The sequence below is a fragment of the Rhinoderma darwinii genome, chromosome 1, assembly GCF_050947455.1.
Source record: "Rhinoderma darwinii isolate aRhiDar2 chromosome 1, aRhiDar2.hap1, whole genome shotgun sequence".
NCBI lineage: Eukaryota > Metazoa > Chordata > Amphibia > Anura > Rhinodermatidae > Rhinoderma > Rhinoderma darwinii.
In genome coordinates this window covers 558,156,429-558,177,305 of record NC_134687.1, presented here as the reverse complement: position 1 = coordinate 558,177,305, position 20,877 = coordinate 558,156,429, and positions in this window count along the sequence as shown.

Sequence of the window (20,877 nt, the reverse complement as noted above, 5' to 3'; positions counted from 1 at the left end):
CCGTGTCAGCGGGCGACACGGGCCCCCTCATGCCGCGGGCCCCGTAGCAGTCCCTACGGCTGTAGTTACGCCACTGCTTGCAACCATTTACTTTTAAAACATAATACATTTTACAAAATAACATTTAGGCAGTGCTATAGCTATTGCAGGGGGAGGAAGTATGGATTGGGCTCACGCTGCGGGTGTCAGCTGTGTATTACAGCTGACAGAAGAAAGAAAAAAGAAAAATGATCCAGAAATATAACTAGGCACTCTTGGGTTGAATAAAATTTAACATAGTATTTTATTTTTGAATCCAGATAATACCGGCAAAACGTAATTTATACATAAATACAAAAATAACAATTTAAAAAGAGAATTCTCCTGGCCAGGAAAGAAAACATACAATAGAACCTTCAAACATAGGTGATATTGCCTGATGGATATATAGCAAATTATATATGTGTAAAACAATTTTGAAAAAATTCCAAAAATGAAAAACCGCTGGGTTGTGTTCACACTTGCGGTTTTCAAACATATATATTATTTGTATCACAAAATGGCCAGAGTTCCTATTTGGAGTAGCTGGTAATGAAATTTTGAAAGAAATTCTCTTTATATGCAAATAATATGACTTAACTCTCAAGATAGGAAAATAACCTCATGAATTAAAGGAATGTGGTTAACAGCGTGCTTTTTTCCTCTCATCAATGGATCCTCAGTTCCAAATCAGATCTTGTGGTGATAGGAAGTCTTTTCACAGACCTTTGGGTCAATGTGTAGCTCTCATGATATTGAGCTTTGAAGCAAGACATCAACTTTTATAGGTTTTTTACCTTTGCTTTCGACATCCAGCAAGTGCCGGGAAACCATACAGGGAAGCGGTCAGCTCCGGGGTGGAAAATAGCAAATCTCCACGGAAGGAAAGTTCACTTGTGTGGCCACACATAAATTTCAAAGCCTCCAAATCTCCACCATTATATTCCCTGACGCTCTCCTCCCTTGATCCATGCGGGCAGCCACCATTGCACTCAAGGAGATACGAGCCCGACAATGCAGGATCGCACGCCGTTATATTAGGTGAATAAGGGCACTCCGAGAGGAACGGGCCCAACGAGACAGGATCGCACGCCGGCAGCCAGGTAAGTAAAAATTCCAGAGTATGTCTCCTTCCACGTGTGATCTTCAACACTGGACAGGTATTCTCAGGGCAGGGTTTGGACGTCACTACCCGCCCCGTTAATTAGAACAGCTGACGCGTTTCATCCCTGAACGGGATTTCTTCAGAGTAGTTTGACAGGTACTGCCAAACACACTATATTTATAGTGTCCCAAATTCATTCATTGGTTCAATAATAAAAAACATAATGTTTAAAAGATGTTATAGATAATATATCCAGATCTTTCATGAGATGCCGCAATGCTATATATCTCTCAATTTAGATAACAGCCATAGACATTTTTATATTCAAACATGCAATTCGTATATCCATTAAATCACATCAATAAGTATATTCGGTATTTTCAAGGAGAGGGCAATCAGTGGTGTGTCTCTACTTCGTCAAGATAAGACCAATAACTGAATTTTACATAGGAGTACAATTGCTACCCAAATTCAATTATTAATATCAATTCTTCCGTAAATATGGTTAACTACTACTATCCAGACCCTGTAGTGGATTTATGAAGGAACAAATTTTTCTTCAATAGGGGATCCTTTATTATGCCATTTAGACAAAAAACACCGAAATCTGTTCGATTTTTTAATTTCTTAACTACCCATACATATATAATATGAAATTCATATAATACTTCAGGGGAAGCAGGGAAAGAGGACCATCACCTGTTAGGGTATGTTCACACGGCGGGGGTCCGTAACGGCTGAAATTACGGGGATGTTTCAGCCTGAAAACATCCCCGTAATTTCAGCCGTACCGGCATGTGCAGGCGCTTGAACGCCGCGTCAATTACGGCCGTAATTAGCGCTGCTATTCATTGGAGTCAATGAATAACGGCTCTAATTACGGCCAAAGAAGTGACAGGCCAGTTCTTTGACGCGGGCGTCTATTTACGCGCCGTCTTTTGACAGCGGCGCGTAAATATACGCCTCGTGTGAACAGACAAACGTCTGCCCATTGCTTTCAATGGGCAGATGTTTGTCAGCGCTATTGAGGCGCTATTTTCGGGCGTAATTCGGGGCAAAAACGCCCGATTTACGTCCGTAAATAGGCCGTGTGAACATACCCTTAAAGGTATTAGGACCCGGGTCCCCACCACCCCCAAATGAATTTGATTTTAATACAATTAACATACGTTTGGTAATTTTATTACTAAATTTCATAACATATACCTGTCCAGTGTTGAAGATCACACGTGGAAGGAGACATACTCTGGAATTTTTACTTACCTGGTTGCCGGCGTGCGATCCTGTCTCGTTGGGCCCGTTCCTCTCGGAGTGCCCTTATTCACCTAATATACCGGCGTGCGATCCTGCATTGTCGGGCTCGTATCTCCTTGAGTGCAATGGTGGCTGCCCGCATGGATCAAGGGAGGAGAGCGTCAGGGAATATAATGGTGGAGATTTGGAGGCTTTGAAATTTATGTGTGGCCACACAAGTGAACTTTCCTTCCGTGGAGATTTGCTATTTTCCACCCCGGAGCTGACCGCTTCCCTGTATGGTTTCCCGGCACTTGCTGGATGTCGAAGGCAAAGGTAAAAAACCTATAAAAGTTGATGTCTTGCTTCAAAGCTCAATATCATGAGAGCTACACATTGACCCAAAGGTCTGTGAAAAGACTTCCTATCACCACAAGATCTGATTTGGAACTGAGGATCCATTGATGAGAGGAAAACAGCACGCTGTTAACCACATTCCTTTAATTCATGAGGCTATTTTCCTATCTTGAGAGTTAAGTCATATTATTTGCATATAAAGAGAATTTCTTTAAAAATTTCATTACCAGCTACTCCAAATAGGAACTCTGGCCATTTTGTGATACAAATAATATATATGTTTGAAAACCGCAAGTGTGAACACAACCCAGCGGTTTTTCATTTTTTGAATTTTTTCAAAATTGTTTTACACATATATAATTTGCTATATATCCATCAGGCAATATCACCTATGTTTGAAGGTTCTATTGTATGTTTTCTTTCCTGGCCAGGAGAATTCTCTTTTTAAATTGTTATTTTTGTATTTATGTATAAATTAAGTTTTGCCGGTATTATCTGGATTCAAAAATAAAATACTATGTTAAATTTTATTCAACCCAAGAGTGCCTAGTTATATTTCTGGATCATTTTTCTTTTTTCTATAATCTTTATCAGGAATGGCACCGTGCTATATTATATTGCAATTTTGGGTTTGTTAGGTATGGTTTGGTTATAACCACATCTTTTTTCTATATTACAGCTGACACCTGGGTCTAACGGCCAGGAACAGCGATCGCGCTGCACCTGGCCATTTAACCACTTAAATGCCTCGGTCAATAGTGACCGCTGCATTGAAACCGTTAGACAGAGGGGAGCGGCCCCCTTCAAGAGCCCACCTGTAACACGATCGCGGGGTGCCAATGGTTGTCATGGCAGCCCGGGGGCATAATGAAGGCCCTAAGGATTGCCTTCTGTCTGCCTCTGCTAACGCCAGAAGCCTGTAAAAACAAGAACAGCAATTGTAATTCTTTATCCAGTAAAACAGAAAATAATATATCTGCTAATGTTAATTACTGCAAACCAATAAACTATATGTGGGAGTAGGGAACAGTAGGGGTACATACATTTTCAAGACCCCGTGTCTCACAATATCTGTATTTTAATTCATTTAAATTAACTTCAAAACATTACAACATTAACTACATCTTATCACAACACATGAACATTACAAAAGTTCCATATTTTATAACTTATTTCTTCATACAGCTGTAATATTTTATTCCCTCTGTACTGTCAGAGTAATAAATCTGATACCTGTTAGATTTATATTGTATTAATATTATAAAAATATCTGCATTATATTCACAGAGATATAAGATATGTTTTAAGATTCTCTTAAAACATGGAATTCCCCATAAATAGGATAAAGATGACATCACCAGGCATTCCAAACTGATGAATACCAGATGTTCTTGAAGGGATTCTAGGAGGAAGAATATTGTTACCTTATATAGAAGTGAACATACATATATATTTGGCATCATCTGATTGGTTAATGTGTGTTAAGTGAAAGCATGAACCTATAAATAAAGGCTCCGTCCACAGCCATTTTAGATTTCTACATATCAAACCATTGTATGTGCAATCTCTCGCGATCGGTAATTTTTGTAAATATGAATGAATCCTGGATAAATCTGTTATGGAGAAAAGGAACTCAAGAGTGATGGGGATTAATCTCACAGTACTTGCGGATAACAGCGCATGTGCAGAGATAAGACACATTCCTTTACACAGAAAAGAGGAACTGATTACATTTATAACTCTAATTATTTAACCCCATACACAAGACACACTAAAAATTTTTCACCGTACCGCTGTTAAGAATAAGAGCATACAATATAGATCTAAAAATCAATACTACATTGTGGCCACTAGTCTCATCAAACTTCACACTGCACTCATGTTATATCACACACATGCAGGGCCGCCATCAGGAATTTCAGGGCCCCATACAGCTAAATTTTCTGGGCCCCCCTACCGTGGCACCGCCTGTTAACGGTACTCCGTCCAGCACTATATCATGGTACCCAGGGCCACCATCAGGGGGGGTATTAGGGGTACTGATGTGAGAGGCCCGGCCAAACCTAATTGAAAGGGGGGCCCGGCAACTGCCGCGACTTGCCTTTGGTAGAAAAAAAAACAGGCCCCTGCAATGGGGCCCGTTTTTTTCACCAAAAGAATGTCGTGAGCTGCGGGCCCCCCTTTCAATTAGGTTTGGCCGGGCCTCTCACATCAGTACCCCTAATACCCCCCCTGATGGTGGCCCTGGGTAGCATGGGGGCCGTCAAACACCGCCCGCGCGACCGATCGCGCGCAAACGCAAACTCCCGCACGTGCGCACTCGCGAGCGCGCACCCGCGACCGCACGCACCAGCGACTGCCCGCGCACCGAATTTTGAGGCAGATTTTGACCTGCCCACACTATCTTGCCGCGTTTTTTGCTGCGTTTTTTGCCCGCGGCGATTGAGGACAGCAGACAAAAAACGCAGCGAAAAATGCATTTTCTGCCTCCCATTGATTTCGATGGGAGGTCAGAGGCGGAACCGCGGCAAGAATGGACGTGCTGCTTTTTCTTTTTCCCGCGACTGGCTCCCATTGATTTCAGATTAAATCAATGGGAGGCGGTTTTGGAAGTTGTTTGGTGCTGATTCTGACGCAGTGTCCGAGTCAATATCAAGGCCCAAAAACTCTGTGAACTGGGCTTTATTGTTAGGGCTTATTCAGACGAACGTGTAATACGTCCGTGCAACGCGCGTTATTTTCACGCGCCTCGCACGGACCTATGTTACTCTATGGGGCCGTGCAGACTTTCAGTGATTTTCACGCAGCGTGTGTCCGCTGCATAAAACTCACGACATGTCCGATATTTGTGCATTGTTCGCGCATCACGCACCCATTGAAGTCAATGGGTGCATGAAAATCACGCCCAGCACTTCCGCAGCAGTATAAACTATGAATGAAAACAGAAAAGCACCATGTGCTACAAACATACAAACAGAGTGTAATAATGATGGCGGCTGCGCGAAAATCACGCAGCCATGCATCATGCGCTGCTGACACACGGAGCTGTTATGGACCTTTTGCATGCGCAAAACGCCACTTTTTTGCGCGCGCAAAAAGCACACGCTCGTGTGAATCCGGCCTTAGGGTAGGAACACACTAGGCATGAACACTGCAGATTTTATGCAACACATTTTATTGTGGACAATCCGCAGCGTATTACAGTCGCAGCAGAGTGGATGAGATTTGAACAAATCTCATTCACACGCTGCAAAAAAACATGGACCTGCAGTGTGGCTTTTGGCTTTTTAAGCCGCAGAGTGTCAATTTATTCTGTGGAATCGCCGCTCCTCTGTTGCGGAAATACTGCGGTTCTGCCGCAAAAATCACAAATGAGAAAAAAAAAAAAGGCACTTTTTTAGATTTATAAAAAAGTTTAGACTTACCCCGGCCGTAAGTGGGCGGTGTTTCGCGGCGGTGTTTGATGAGAGGGGGGCCCGCAGCTCACGGCGGTGTTTGACGAGAGGGGGGCCCGCAGCTCACGACATTGTTTTGGTGAAAAGAACAAGCCCCATTGCAGGGGCCTGTTTTTTTCTACCAAAGGCAAGTCGCGGCAGTTGCCGGGCCCCCCTTTCAATTAAGTTTGGCCGGGCCCCCCACAGTAGTACCCCTAATACCCCCCTGATGGCGGCCCTGCACACATGTCTCACACATTACACTCCCCTTGTTCTGACCCACAATAGTACCTGGCTGCTCCATTCTCTTCATTCTTGCTGTTAAAATTTACACCTGTATTTAAATCTTTCTCACATCAACTTGTAACCACCTGTAATCACTTACTTTGCTATTTTAAACTACGCCTAGTTAACTCAGTTAACTACTGGTCCTCCACCACCCCTTGTTTATTTCTCCACAAACCAGTCTATTTATCACATGCAAACAACCATCTTAGGGTATGTTCACACGGCAGCGTCCGTAACGGCTGAAATTACGGGGCTGTTTTCAGGAGAAAACAGCACTGTAATTTCAGCCGTAATGGCATGTTGAGGCACTATTTCACTGCGTGCATTACAGACGTAAATGGAGCTGTTTTTCCATGGAGTCAATGGAAAATGGCTCCCTTTACGTCTGAAGAATTGACAGGCACTTCTTTGACGCGGGCGTCTTTTTTACGCCCCGCCTTTTGACAGCGGGGCGTAAAAAAATAACCGTGTGCACAGAACATCGTAAGACCCATTCTAAAGAAATGGCCAGATGTTTGCCAACGCTATCGAGGCGCATTTTCGGACGTAAATCGAGGCGTAAAACGCCCGAATTACGTCCGTAAATAAGCCGTGTGAACATACCCTTACGGCGTACCAGCCTTTTTCAACCATTTTTTTTTTTACAGTGTGTTATTTTGCCTTTACGTTCTTCCAGCGTCACAAAGTCCAACCCCCATCACTTTCTTAACATTCTTTACAATTACAGCCTCAGCTCTTTTTGCTCTTTCTACTATAATGATGGTCGGGACCAATGCCCCAAGGCTGTCCCGCATTTTTGTCTTAGGCTGGGTTCACACGACCTATTTTCAGGCGTAAACGAGGCGCATTATGCCTTGATTTACGCCTGAAAATACGGCTCCAATACGTCGGCAAACATCTGCCCATTCATTTGAATGGGTTTGCCGACATACTGTGCCGACGACCTGTAATTTACGCGTCGTCGTTTGACAGCTGTCAAACGATGACGCGTAAAATGACTGCCTCGTCAAAGAAGTGCATGGCACTTCTTTGGACGTAATTTGAGCCGTTTTTCATTGAATTCAATGAAGAACAGCTCTAAATTACGGCCGTCAATGACGCATCGCAAAATGCGAGGACGAGCAACTACGTCTGCAATTACGGAGCTGTTTTCTCCTGAAAACAGCTCCGTAATTTCAGCCATAATGGTCGATATCGTGTGCACATACCCTAACTGTCTCCTGACCCCATGGTCAGAGGGTGTAGGGGAATGTCCGGAAAACTCCCCAGCTCCAAACAGACCGGCCTAGTCTGTTGATAGATATCTCAGACAATCTATCTTATTAGTTTCAAACAGACTGTCAATATCAAAGTCGTTCCTTCAGACAATTCTAGCAGTGGGGTACCCTTTTCTCTATTTTTTCCTTTTCTCATTACGGGTCAAATAGAATTTGGCCTGCTTGGTAATTCACAATGTAATTTAATACAGAGAATATAAGCAAATTGACCATCCATCACAGTTATTACCTAGTATCTCTTGTGGACTAGGATTTATTAAGGGTATGTTCACACGCAAACTCAAAAACGTCTGAAAATACAAAGCTGTTTTCAAGGGAAAACAGCTCCTGATTTTCAGAAATTTTTTAAGCCACTTGCGATTTTTGTGGCGTTTTTTACGGCCGTATTTGGAGATATTTTCTATAGAATCAATGAAAAACGGCTCCAAAAACGTCCCAAGAAGTGACCTGCACTTCTTTTTCGCAACCGTTTTTTTACGTGGCCGCTTTTCAAAATGGCTGCGTAATAAAATGTCCCGTAGGAACAGAACGCCGTTTTTCCCATTGAAATCAATGGGCAGAAGTTTGGAGGCATTATGCTTCCGAAAATAGGCTGTGTGAACATACCCTAACACGGTAAATCCACCACAATGAGTGTTGATGCCCAGTTCACACAGAGTTTTTTGGCGCTGAATGTCACGCAGAAACGGGGTCAAATACGAGGCGGAGGCGTTTTATCTCCGCTGCAGCTTTTTCGAGGTAAAAAAAAGCGGCATGCTCTTTCATGCCGTGATTCCGCCTCTGACCTCCCATTAAAATCAATGGGAGGTAGAGAAAGCGTTTTTCGCTGCTTTTTTCCCCGTGGCGCTCAATGGTGCAAAAACTGCAGTGAAAATCGCGGCAAGAAATTGTAGACAGGTCACAATCTACCTGAAATTCCTGAAGGAATTTTAAGGTAGATTTTTCTGCCAGCAAAAAAACTCTGTGAGTTCGGGCCATGGAAAACGGTCCGTGTGTCGGACAAATTTCCCGGCCCAACCGCTGCACAGGGGAACAGGATTCCTGGCATCATAGACATTTATGATGCTCGGAGTCTATGCCTCCTCACGGAACTGATGTTTCGTACTGAACAAAAAAACGGCCCGCTGTTTTTCCCATTGAAATGAATGGGCAGATGTTTGGAGGCGTTCTGCTTCCGGTTTTTCGGTCATTTTTCGTCCGTTTACGGCCCAAAAAACATCTGAGAAAAGGCAGTGTGAACATACCCAAACACTTTCCCTCAAAATGACGTGCCAGGTATGTTATAGTGCAGGGGGAGGAAGTATGGATTGGGCTCACGCTGCGGGTGTCAGCTGTGTATTACAGCTGACACCTGGGTCTAACGGCCAGGAACAGCGATCGCGCTGCACCTGGCCATTTAACCACTTAAATGCCTCGGTCAATAGCGACCGCTGCATTGAAACCGTTAGACAGAGGGGAGCAGCCCCCTTCAACGGCCCACCTGTAACACGATCGCGGGGTGCCAATGGTTGTCATGGCAGCCCGGGGGCATAATGAAGGCCCTAAGGATTGCCTTCTGTCTGCCTTTGCTAACGCCAGAAGCCTGTAAATCTCACAATATACTGCAATATCTTAGTATAGCAGTGTATTGTACCAGCGATCTGACGATCGTTGGTTTAAGTACCCTAGGGGGACTAATAAAAAACGTAAAAAAAAAGGTTTTTGTTAAGGATCTGCCAGGCACAGCTTCTGTATCCACGCCAGTGGCGTAACTACCGCGGTAGCAGCAGTAGCGGCTGCTACGGGGCCCGGGGCTTGAGGGGGCCCGTGCCGCCAGCCGACACGCCCTCCCAAATGCCCGGTGGCGCCGCTAGCAGCCGTTATGGCTGCTACAGGGGTAGCACCGCTACTGTGGGGCCCGCGCCAACGAGCCTTACACAGGCACTCTCATGCCTGTAGGTGTCGCTAGCACCGGAGGGGGCCCCGGTGCTAGCGGCAGCCAAATACATGTATTAGCACTGAATGGCCGGGCATGTTCCGTGCCTGACCATCCAGTGCCTTACAATGACACTGATTGGCTAGCGGCGCGATGACATCATCGCGCCGCTTCCATGCTTGGAAGGTGCTGATTGGCGGGGCAAGTCATTCTGCCCCGCCAATCAGCGTCATTGGAGGACGCTCGTTCAGCTCCTGCAGACATGCTCAGAAGAGAGCATGTCTGCATCGCCAGTGAACAGCGTGGGAACCGGAGAATGTGAGTATGTCAACTTTATATATTTTTTTCCTCATAAAAATGTGAATGGCATTATCTATAGTGGGGGGGGGGTCTATCTACAGGGGGGGTCGTCTTTATGTGGGCTATTATATATAGGGGGGTCTATATGTGGGGCAGTAGCTACAGGGGGGTCTATATGTGGGGGTGGGGGCCACTATATACAGGGGGGTCTATATGTGGGCCACTATATACAGGGGGGGGTCTATATGTGGGGCACTAGCTACAGGGGAGGTCTGTATGTGGGGATGTGGGCCACTATCTACAGGGGGGTCTATATGTGGGGCAGTATATGTGAGACACTATACAGGGGTGGGCTATATGTAGAGCACTATCTATAGGGGAGCTATTTTTTAGGGTACTTTCTATAGGGGTGGGCTATGTGTGGGACACTATATACAGGGGTGGGTTACCTGTGGGGCACTAGCAACAGGGTGGCTATATGTAGTGCGCAGTCTACAGGGGTGGGCTATATGTGGGACAATATCTACAGAGGTGGGCTATACGTGGAGCACTAACTATAGGGGAAGCTATATGTAGGGCAGCACGGTGGCTCAGTGGTTAGCACTATTGCCTTGCAGCTCTGGAGTCCATATGTGGGCACTATCTACAGGGGCTTCTATGTAGGTCACTATCTACAGGGGGCACTATCTACAGGGGGCACGGTGTGTGTGTGTGTGTGTGTGACAGTTATATTTAGAGGTGTTGAGAATTTTAACTTTGTTTACAGGTGCAGAAATGTTTTAAAAGTGAGAAGCTGAAGACATCTAAACGGAAAACTGCAGAAATGGGTCATGGCCGGGAGAAATCCATCATAGATGTCTGAACCGGAGTGAGAAGAAAAGAACTAGAATCTGAGACGTCACCGGTGAGTCACTTAATGTAAATGTTTATTCTGCCTCTAATCAGTATTGTAGTCACTGTATGATCTGCAGCGAGATGATGGTGGTATGATTTTTTTTTGTGAAACCGCATCTCCCAGCATATCCTTATCATTGTTTCGGCCATGCTGGGAGCTGTAGTTTTACGCCGTACAAACCTATGCGCAGTGGCGTAACTACCGCTATAGCAGCCGTAGCGACTTCTACGGGGCCTGCAGCATGAGGGGGCCCGTGCCACCCGCCGGCACGGCCCCTCCCATGGCCGCAGGCTCCGCTAGCAGCCGCTATGGCTGCTACAGCGAGACGCCACTGAAGGGGTTGTTCCTACAAAAGACATGCATCCCCTAACCACAGGATAGGGATACATGTGGGATCGCTGGGACGCCCAGCGATGAGGAGAACGGGGGACCGAAAGTCCCCCCTAAGTTCTCCATGGCAAACCTCGGACTTCCGTAGTCTGTCTGCAGCTCCATGGAAATGACTTGCGCACCGGTCGTGCTTGTGCGCATGCGTGACCAGCGCTCCTTTCATTTTTATTGAACTGCGCAGACGCCAGAAGTCCGAGGTTAGTCATGGAGAACTTCGGGGAACTTTCGGTCTCCTTATCGCTGCCAGCGATCACACATGTATCACCTATCCTGTGGATAGGGGATGCATGTCTTTTGTAGGACAAACTATAGGCCGCTTTTTTTTTTGGGGGGGGGCTGTATGGCGTAATCTACAGAGGGGGCTGTATGGCGTTATCTACAGAGGGGGTCTGTATGGCGTTATCTACAGAGGGGGCTGTATGGCGTTATCTACAGGGGGCTGTGTATGGTGCTATCTATAGGGGGGCGCTGTGTGGTGGAATCTATAGGGAGGCACTATCTACAAGGGGGGGGGGTTGTGTGATACCCAGCAGAGGGGGGGGGGGCCCAGTCAAAAGTTTGCTATGGGGCCCAGTCTTTCCTAGTTACGCCCCTGATCCACGCCCATAGATAATCAGTCTGCACCTGCTTCTATGTCTGTGAGACTGACTCCATCTTCCACCACTCAGGATGGCAGGAGAGTGGGAGAGCCTATCACAGCCTGGCCAGACTGAGCTAGCTCCCGCCCTCTGTCTATTTATACCTGCCTTTCCTGTTCCTCCTTGCTTGTGATTCTTCTCTGTTGGTTTCCTGGCCCTGCTGCAGCTTCTTGAACTACTTGTCCCTGCTTCGTATTGACCCTGGCTTACTGACTACTCTTCTGCTCTGCGTTTGGTACCTCGTACACTCCTGGTTTGACTCAGCTTGTTCACTACTCTCCTGCTCTGCGTTTGGCACCTCGTACTCTCCTGGTTTGACTCGGCTCGTTTACTACTCTTGTTGCTCACGGTGTTGCCGTGGGCAACTTCCCCGTTTTCCCTTTGTTCTGTGTTCCTTGTCTGGTTGTCTGTCGTGCACTTAATGAGTGTAGGGACGATCGCCCAGTTGTACCCCGTCGCCTAGGGCGGGTCATTGCAAGTAGGTAGGGACTGAGTAGATTAGGGCTCACTTGTCTGTTTCCCTATCCCTGTCATTACATAATCACAAGCCCTATACCTACTCTACCCTGGTCCCTCACACCACTATGGACCCACTTGAGACCCTGCTTCAGCAAATGCAGGGTCTCTCCCTACAGGTCCAGGCCCTGGCTCAGAGGGTCAACCAGCCTGATGCTACCATGGTAGTGCCCCTCACCTCACCTCTTGAACCCCACCTCAAGTTGCCTGACCGGTTCTCAGGGGACCGGAAGACTTTTCTCTCCTTTCGGGAGAGTTGTAGGCTCTATTTTCGTTTAAAGCCCCACTCCTCAGGTTCTGAGAGCCAGCGGGTGGGTATAATTATATCCCGGCTCCAGGAAGGGCCCCAAGAATGGGCCTTCTCCTTGGCTCCTGACGCCCCTGAACTTTCCTCCGTTGACCTTTTCTTTTCTGCTCTCTGACTCATTTATGATGAGACTGACAGTACTGCCTTTGCCGAGAGTCAGCTGGTGACCTTACATCAGGGTAAGAGACCTGTTGAGGACTATTGCTCTGACTTTAGGAAGTGGTGCGTAGCTTCTCGGTGGAATGACCCTGCCTTAAGGTGCCAGTTTAGGTTGGGTCTGTCGAACTCCCTGAAAGACCTGCTAGTTAGTTATCCCTCTTCTAACTCCTTAGACCAGGTTATGGCTTTAGCAGTACGACTTGACCGACGTCTCAGGGAACGACAACGTGAACGTTTTTGTGTTTTCTCCTCTGACTCCCCCATGATGCCTCCCGAGGTTCCGTTGCTTCGTTCTTCCACGGAAGACTCGAAGGTACCTATGCAACTCGGGGCCTCCGTGTTCCCCCAACAACGTAGAGAGTTCCGCAGGAAGAATGGTCTCTGCTTCTATTGTGGGGATGACAAGCATCAAGTGAACACCTGTCCTAGGCGTAAGAATAAGCAGCCGGAAAACTTCCGCGCCTAAGTGATCATCGGGGAGGTCACTTGGGCGCACAGGTATTTCCCGTAAATATGAAACGTAATAAAATCTTGCTTCCCTTTCAGGTCTCTTTTGGTGGTAGGTCTGCTACCGGCAGTGCCTTCGTGGATTCAGGGTCGTCTGCTAATATCATGTCTGTGGAATTTGATATGTCTCTGGCTATGCCTTTGATTGATTTGCCTAAACCTGTCCCGGTAGTGGGTATCGACTCCACTCCTCTTGCTAATGGTTATTTTACACAGCATACCCCTGTTTTTGAACTCTTTGTTGGCTCCATGCATTTGGAGCAGTGCTCTGTACTGATGATGCAGGGATTATCGTCCGATTTGGTTTTAGGCCTTCCCTGGTTGCAGTTGCATAATCCCACGTTTGACTGGAATACTGGGGATCTTACCAAATGGGGTAATGAATGCTTGACGTCATGTTTTTCTGTTAATTCTATTTCTCCCCCTGAGGAGGTGAACACACTACCTGAGTTTGTTCAGGACTTCGCTGATGTTTTCTCTAAGGAGGCCTCCGAAGTGTTACCTCCTCATAGAGAATACGATTGCGCTATCGATTTGGTACCAGGAGCTAAGCTCCCTAAGGGTAGGATATTTAATCTCTCTTGTCCCGAACGTGAAGCCATGAGAGAGTATATCCAGGAATGCCTGGCCAAGGGTTACATTCACCCCTCTACTTCTCCGGTAGGTGCTGGCTTCTTCTTCGTAGGGAAGAAGGATGGTGGTCTTAGGCCATGCATTGACTACCGTAACTTGAATAAGGTCACTGTAAGGAACCAGTATCCCCTTCCTTTGATTCCTGATCTCTTTAATCAGGTTCAGGGGGCCCAATGGTTCTCTAAGTTTGATCTACGGGGGGCGTATAACCTTATCCGCATCAAAGAGGGGGATGAGTGGAAGACTGCGTTTAACACGCCCAAAGGTCATTTCGAATACCTCCTCACGCCCTTTGGGTTGTGTAATGCTCCCGCGGTCTTCCAGAATTTCATAAATGAGATTTTAAGAGATTACCTGGGGGTATTTCTTGTAGTGTACCTTGATGACATACTTGTGTTTTCCAGGGACTGGTCCTCCCACATTGAGCATGTCAGGAAGGTGCTCCAGGTCCTTCGGGAAAACAAACTGTTTGCGAAGACCGAAAAATGTGTGTTTGGGGTGCAGGAGATACCATTTTTGGGTCAAATCCTCACTCCTCATGAATTCCGCATGGACCCCGCCAAGGTCCAGGCTGTGGCGGAATGGGTCCAACCTGCCTCCCTGAAGGCGTTACAGTGCTTCTTGGGGTTCGCTAATTATTACAGGAGATTTATTGCTAACTTCTCGGTCATCGCTAAGCCTCTTACGGACCTCACTCGCAAGGGTGCTGTTCTCCTCCACTGGCCTCCTGAGGCTGTCCAGGCTTTTGAGGTCCTTAAGAAGTGCTTTATCTCGGCCCCCGGTGTTGGTTCAGCCCAACCAAATGGAGCCATTTATCGTGGCGGTTGACGCGTCCGAGGTGGGAGTGGGGGCTGTCTTGTCCCAGGGTACCAGGTCCCTCACCCATCTCTGTCCCTGTGCCTACTTCTCCAGGAAGTTTTCGCCCACTGAGAGTAACTATGATTTTGGCAACCGCGAACTCTTAGTCATTAAATGGGCATTTGAAGAGTGGCACCACTTCCTGGAGGGGGCTAGGCACCAGGTAACGGTGCACAAGAATCTGGTTTTTCTAGAATCGGCCTGGAGGCTAAACCCGAGACAAGCTCGATGGGTGTTATTTTTTGCCAGATTAAATTTTTTGGTTACCTATAGGGCTGGGTCTAAAAATATTAAGGCTGATGCACTGTCGCGTAGCTTCATGGCCATCCCTCCTTCGGAGGAAGATCCTGCTTGTATTTTGCCTCCAGGTATAATCATTTCCTCTATTGATTCTGATTTAGTCTCTGAAATTGCTGGTGATCAAGGTTCAGCTCCCGGGAACCTTCCTGAGAACAAGCTGTTTGTTCCCCTGCAATTCCGGCTAAGGGTACTTAGGGAAAATCATGACTCCGCACTATCTGGTCATCCAGGCATCCTGGGTACCAAGCACCTCATTGCCAGAAACTATTGGTGGCCTGGGTTGCCTAAAGACGTTAAGGCCTACGTCGCCGCTTGTGAGGTTTGTGCTAGGTCCAAGACTCCCAGGTCCCGACCAGCGGGCTTACTACGTTCTTTGCCCATTCCCCAGAGACCTTGGACCCATATCTCCATGGATTTTATCACCGATTTGCCTCCATCTCAAGGCAAGTCGGTGGTGTGGGTTGTAGTAGACCGCTTCAGTAAGATGTGCCACTTTGTGCCCCTCAAAAAACTACCCAATGCTAAGACGTTAGCTACCTTGTTTGTCAAACACATCCTGCGTCTCCATGGGGTCCCTGTCAATATTGTTTCTGACAGAGGGGTACAATTTGTTTCTTTGTTTTGGAGAGCCTTCTGTAAAAAGTTGGAGATTGATCTGTCCTTCTCCTCTGTCTTCCATCCTGAAACTAATGGCCAAACCGAGAGGACTAATCAGTCTCTAGAACAATATTTAAGGTGTTTTATCTCTGACTGTCAATATGATTGGGTCTCATTCATTCCCCTCGCCGAATTTTCCCTTAATAACCGGGTCAGTAACTCGTCAGGGGTCTCCCCCTTTTTCTGTAATTTTGGGTTTAATCCACGGTTCTCCTCCGTTTCACCTGGTAGTTCCAACAATCTCGAGGTAGAGGTCGTTCATCGGGAACTGTGCACAGTCTGGGCCCAGGTTCAGAAGAACCTAGAGGCGTCCCAGAGCATACAAAAAACTCAGGCAGATAGAAGACGTTCTGCTAACCCCTTGTTTATGGTCGGGGATCTGGTGTGGCTATCGTCTAAGAACTTGCGCCTAAAAGTCCCGTCCAAGAAGTTTGCTTCCCGGTTTATAGGGCCGTACAAGGTCATTGAAGTCCTCAATCCTGTCTCCTTCCGACTGGAGTTACCCCCATCTTTTCGAGTACACGACGTGTTTCATGCCTCCCTCCTTAAACGCTGCTCCCCGTCCTTGGCTCCCTCGAGGAAACCTCCTGTCCCCGTTCTCACCCCTGAGGGGGTAGAATTCGAGGTGGCCAAGATTGTGGACAGCAAGATGGTCCAAGGCTCCCTCCAGTACCTAGTCCATTGCAGAGGATACAGGCCTGAGGAGAGGACTTGGGTACCCGCCCGGGATGTTCACGCTGGGGTATTGGTCAGGAGGTTCCACCTTCGTTTCCCCAATAAACCAGGTCCATCTAGAAAGGGTCCGGTGGCCCCTCATAAAAGGGGGGGTACTGTTAAGGATCTGCCAGGCACAGATTCTGTATCCACGCCCATAGGTAATTAGTCTGCACCTGCTTCTATGTCTGTGAGACTGACTCCATCTTCCACCACTCAGGATGGCAGGCTTAGGAGTGGGAGAGCCTATCACAGCCTGGCCAGACTGAGCTAGCTCCCGCCCTCTGTCTATTTATACCTGCCTTTCCTGTTCCTCCTTGCTTGTGATTCTTCTCTGTTGGTTTCCTGGCCCTGCTGCAGCTTCTTGAACTACTTGTCCCTGCTTCGTATTGACCCTGGCTTACTGACTACTCTTCTGCTCTGCATTTGGTACCTCGTACACTCCTGGTTTGACTCGGCTCGTTTACTACTCTTGTTGCTCACGGTGTTGCCGTGGGCAACTGACCCGTTTTCCCTTTGTTCTGTGTTCCTTGTCTGGTTGTCTGTCGTGCACTTACTGAGTGTAAGGACCGTCGCCCAGTTGTACCCCGTCGCCTAGGGCGGGTCGTTGCAAGTAGGCAGGGACTGAGTGGCGGGTAGATTAGGGCTCACTTGTCTGTTTCCCTATCCCTGTCATTACAGTTTTAGTTGTGGAAAAAAATATTAAAAGTTCAAAAAGCCCCCTTTTCCCATTTTTCCCCCAAAGTAATAGTAGAAAAAAATTAATATTATTATTAATTGTATCACCGCATCCGTAGAAATTCTGAACTATAACGATATAACGTTATTTAAATCGCTCAGTGAACGCTGTAAAAAAAAAATGGAAAATGCAAATTGCTGTTTTTTTTGTCCTTAGCTCCCCAACAAATATAATAAAAATTGATCATATAGTTGCAAGTACCCCAAAATAGTACTAATAAAAATTACAGCTCGCCCTGCAAAAAACAAGCCCTCACACTGCTCAATCTATGGCAAAATAAAAAGTTATGTCTCTGAGAATGTGGCGACACAAAACAATTTTACTTTTTAACAGATGTTTTTTTATTTATAAAAGTGGTAAATCAAAAAAACATAGAAATTTGGTATCACTATAATCATATCAACCCATACAACGTTAACATGTAATTTTTACAATACAATGAATGCCGTAGAAACGAAACCCCCCAATTGCCCATGTGACCCGACAAATTTTTTTTTTTTACGTTTACCAGTACATTATATGGTACAATAAATGATGGCATAAAAAACTACAACTTGTTCTTCAAAAAACAAGCTCTCATATGGCTATGTCAATGAAAAAATTAAAAAGTTACGGCTTTTGGAGGGCGGGCAGGATAAAAAGCAAATTTAAAAATGTAAACTGCGGTGGGAAGGGGTTAAGTAGTTAATATTTATATACATTATTCATGTTTCTTTAGGGTGGTTATGTGTAAATATCTAATATCTCGGGAGATCTAACTGGTGGTTCAGGATAATGAAGGGGTTAATGGGGTGGTATTACACAGGAATTTGTATAGAAAAAAGCAAAGATTGGATCCAGCGCTGAGTCCTTTTGGGTCTGTTAAAATAGGAAACTTCTTCCAAGTTTTATTGACAAGAGGATAAAAACAAGTGCGGTGAAATAAAAATATTTCCAGAGTACAAATAGAGGGATAATGAAGCAGTGTGAGCGGTGCCTACGCGTTTCTGACGCTGACTGCGTCCTTAGTCATGGCTTCTGGTGTGTCTCGCTCGCAGTCTGTCGATTTATATTCGGTCTATTTTTAGTAACAGTTGATTGCGGTTCATATGGGGAAGTCCTAGGAGTTCCCTGGAACGCAAATCACTTCCTGTATTACGGGCAGAAATTTTCATAGAACAGGTGAACAGGAAAACTTAGTCTTTCGCATCTGATCTTCAGGTAAGTAGTTTTTATTCCCTATTTTCTATTATTGTATAATTCTATAAGGACATTATTAACTATATACCTGGATTATCATTAGATTTTTATAATATTTATAGAGAACTTTATTGTAAACATTATGAAAATTGCGTCCCTAGTTGTAGTCTTGTACCGGAAATGTTGACTGGTTAAAAACAATTGTGAGTGTGTGTAACGTGAGTGTAAAAAATTGCTCTTTCTATGGGAGATATTATCAAAGACAGATTTTGTTATATTTATTATGAAAAATATATGTAATGTAATTATTATATGTTTATATTTATATGGAATAAAGGTTTGATCCATATTATGCGCTATAACTTGGTTTCCACAATGTTTAATTATCTGAGAACTTGTTATGACTTCTAGTATATGTTCGGTATTAATTACATGATACCGAAATTCTTTTAATGTGTATGTATAGGATTTTGGTGAAATACAACATATAATAAGAGGGTTTTTAATAAGTTGATTCCTTTGTTATTATTTTTTTAAATTATTTTTAAATTTTCAAGGTGTCCGGTTTGTCAACCCTGGGGGACTGGAGACGAGGCAACGTGAGTATCAAATTCATTGAAACAATCTGCCACAGTTGTAATGTATATAACATAATAGAAGATTCATTTACCTGTATTATTTACTGGTGTTTTGTATATGGTCTGTGGTCTCTGAAAATGTTTAGGAATATATTTACAGGTTTTATTATATTGGTCAATGTTTGTGTTATTGGCCTGATTTCAATGTGTTGGTTGAATACAAATAGTTATTGCGGATGTATAGAATCCAGAGTGCTTATGGGTGTTATTCAATAATGAAACATTAGTTATTTTCTTAGGTTGAGGCCATTGGGTACTCGTGTTTGTAGTCTGTATATCCAATAGGCTTCTCTTGTGTCTTATGTTTGATGTCTCCTCCCCTTTTGGGGGTGTGAATTTTTTCAATGGCATAGCATATGAAGCTATTAATTGATCTATTGTCCGGATATAGCCTAAATGTTCCAGTATTCTGGTTTTTAACTTGCGGTTTGTACATCCTATGTATTTAAGACTGCATTGTGTGCATTCTATAATGTATATCACAGATTCCGAATTACAATTGATATAGTTGTTGATAGTAAAGGTATTAGTATTTGTTGAATCCGAAAATGTTTTTCTTGGGGTAGCATACAGACATACTTTACAAGGTTTGTTACCGCAACTGAAAAACCCTTTGTGCTCTAACCATGTCGTTTTGGATATATTCGAGCTGAAGAAAGAAGGAGAAAGGGAGCCACCAAGAGAAGGGGCTTTGCGTGCCACAAATCTACACCCCTCTTTAAGGATGTCTGCTAGGATGTCATCCTCCATTAGCATGGGTAGACGTTTTGTAATAATCCTCTTTATGTCATTGAATTGGTTACTTTGTCCTAGAACCAACGTCGGTTTATTAGGCTCTAACCTAGGATTTATATGCTTTTGTATTACCAGCTGTAAGTTTTCTAAATGTTTTGGTTTGTATTGTTGCATTTTCTATCCCTGTCAATTCCAAATCCAGGAAGACCATGCTATTTTTATCATGAGCCGACGTGAATCTGAGGTTTGATGTATTAAAATTCAGGAAACCAACGAAGTCCGGTATGGCAGATACATCCCCCTTCCAAATGAACAAGAGATCGTCTATGTATCTGCCATACCAGTGTATATTGTCCCCAAATGGGTTGGACGTGGAAAAGATTGTAGTTTCTTCCCACCAGGCCATCACTAGGTTGGCTAAAGAGGGGGAAAATTTAGCTCCCATGGAGACCCCTCTTAGTTGCAGATAGAAGATGCCGTCAAACTGGAAGTAATTATGGGTCATTAAAAACATCAGAACATCTAGGATGAATGTCTGGAGCTGATCACTGTAATTGCTGTGTACGATTAAATGATGTTTTACCGATGCATGGGCTATGTGGTGGGGAATACTTGTGTACAGTGATGTTACGTCACATGTTAACCATGTGTAATTCTTTAGCCATGTTTCATTGTGAAAGGCACGGAGCACATCAGCTGTATCTCTTAGGGAACCCCTAGTGTTTTGGGCTATTGGCTGTAACAAAGAATCAAGCCATTCTGATGTTCTTTCAAGGAGGGAACCTATACCAGACACAATAGGTCTCATGGGAGGGGGAATAATATTCTTGTGGGTTTTGGGGAGAGCATGCATTATAGGTATAATTGGGTGGTTCACATACATATACTCCGACTGTTTTTTGTGTCAATGAGCCGTTTTGTAATCCTGTGTGTATTAAATTTTTAATTTCTTTTTGAAATTTCACTGTAGGATTATCTTTTAATATTTCATAGGTGTCTTTATCAGCTAGTAGGTCTTTCATTTGTGTTTTATTGTCATCCTTATTCATTATGGTGATACTATCCGACATTTTGATGACCAAGTC